The 2,321-nt window shown below is 38.8% G+C and overlaps 1 non-coding gene across 1 annotated transcript; it reads left to right on the forward strand.

Annotated features, from left to right (window-relative positions):
• Positions 1-993: 993 nt before the first annotated feature.
• On the forward strand, positions 994-1,065 carry Trnap-cgg (transfer RNA proline (anticodon CGG)). Its single transcript has one exon. It is a non-coding gene; the product is annotated as a tRNA-Pro (tRNA).
• The last annotated feature ends 1,256 nt before the right edge of the window (positions 1,066-2,321 follow it).

A 2,321-nucleotide genomic window follows, 5' to 3' on the forward strand; every position in this document is an offset into this window, starting at 1 on the left:
CTAATCTTGTGCTGCGCGCATCATTCGCTGTGTAGCGAAACCGAAAATAGGACTCGATCAAATAAATCGTCCAAACGAGCTTATTGCAATGTACTTTGAGTTGCCCCGTACCCTGGAGAAGGTTGAAAGATAAAGTATAATTTATGAGTAATTTGAATAAATTATTTTTCTTCTTTAATCCCCTTATCCTCACTACCTTTCCACTCGGACACTCGGCTACGACCGAAACGCAGTGAATGGGTGCAGAGCAAAGTCGAACGAGATTATGTATCACGTTAGCGCTTGAGATTGCGTATAATACATATACATTTACCTACATAAAATTAAAATGTGGGTATTGAGTTCGTGATACCGATTTCGAAAATTCTTAATGGGTAAATCTGCATCGTTATGCTAAGCAAAACCTCCAAACGGAAAAGGGATTTTTGATGATTATAGGTACTGTTTTGTTTTATTAGGAATGCGACTCTGGTGCTAATACATAATTATGGGCGTAGATCCTTAACGAAACCTTTGACGGTTTTCTCCAGGGTCTTGAAAACTGTACGTAAAATTTAAAGTTTTTGTTCAGAGTAGGTAGCTCACCGAGAGTTGGTTTTATCTGACCGCAATGCTGCTTTCTATTTTTCAGGGCCAGTGCTAATGTTAGAGCATATTTCTAATAGAACGCGAAACGGGACAACACTTTTTACTCTTAACTGATCGCTTTGGCGTTCTATTAATATTTCTTAATGCAAATAGAGTTCGATTTTTTATCAAATTTGTGTCTGAATGACGAAAAGCTGACCCGGATGGTAAGGTCACTTCAACATCCTATCAGGCTTTGAGAATTAATTTATTTTGATTGAAAATATCGTATGTTCCAATTACACGCTATTTCCTTAATTTGGTCCAACAAGCTTTTTGACGATATTTTGCCATAAGCATTTTGTAACATAAATATGAGTTTCTATCAGGTTAAATAAAAATGGCCCAAGATTCCACTTACCCAGCGGCTCGTTGGTCTAGGGGTATGATTCTCGCTTCGGGTGCGAGAGGTCCCGGGTTCAATTCCCGGACGAGCCCAGTTCACTTTTTTGTATACACGCTTTCCACATTAGAAGCATTGTTTATCGAATTAAAATAAAAATGAATAAAATCGAAAGAAAAGATGAAAATAAACCCCGAAAGCCGTCTGTTTTATTCAAACCGGTCGGAGAAGCGTACTACGGGCGGTCGTCAGCTGATTTTTATTATCACGGGTGGTGCTCACATGTGCCACCCGACTTCACCTCTATTTCCAGTTATTTATTTACGGTTTTGCGTCAGTAGCAACCTACCGACAACAGCGCGGCGCCACACCGTGCGATGACGTGAGAAGGGTGATACACGAGGAAACTACGGTCTTGAAAATAAAATTCACCTTGTGCAAATTTACGCGGATCTCAGAAAAGACGGAACGAAAACCAAGCACGGTTCAAATGTGCATTGCCATTGGTAGGGGGTTTTCAGCTTGAGCGCAAGGTCTTTGTAATGAATATCAAGAGGACAGTTATCGGCCAGAAACCAATCATTAGTGATTGATGAACTATGTAGTTGCAATTCAATTAGGTATTCGTGATCTAGGATCAACAATTGCTATTGATTCATTTGAAAAAAGAGCAGTCGCTGTCGACACTACTAGGTATCTGGAGATTCATTGCACTAAACCATGTACAACCGTACAAATAATTAGAGCACTGACGACATTGGAGCAATTACTAATCAGTGGACGCCATTCAATGGAACGTACGTACTGATTGTCTAACGATTGTTGATGCTTTGCGACGTGTTTTTGTGTAACATGACGGCTCGCGGACTATATAGGGAGTGGTGAAGCACACATGAGTTATTCTGATAAGAGGATTGCAAAAGTAGAGCTCGGCACACTTGAGAGTCATCTCATTTCCGTAGGTGCGCTGAACTTTAATATAAGATTAATAGGGAGTAATATTTAAGAAAGATGTTTATTATACACAACCTTGCTTATCAATAAAGACGCCACATTGCATTATCATCATTATTGAACATTCCTATGCTAATAATTAAATCAAACACGAGACGGGTTTGCTACTCTAACCTTCGTATCACCATACTGAAGTATTAATACTCTAAATTCAAAGCTAATCGGGGTTCTTGCTTCCGGAAAATACTCAATTATGAGCAGAAGAATTATGTTTTGGGGATGAAAAGAATAACTTTTTGTGGCTATTATATTGTAACATTCAAAACGTATTCATTTCTACGCATAAGGTCTAGGTTTAGGTATTACATTGGTTTAATCGGTATAAACATGAATGATA

This window comes from Sabethes cyaneus, chromosome 1, assembly GCF_943734655.1.
Source record: "Sabethes cyaneus chromosome 1, idSabCyanKW18_F2, whole genome shotgun sequence".
Classification (NCBI taxonomy): Eukaryota; Metazoa; Arthropoda; class Insecta; order Diptera; family Culicidae; genus Sabethes; species Sabethes cyaneus.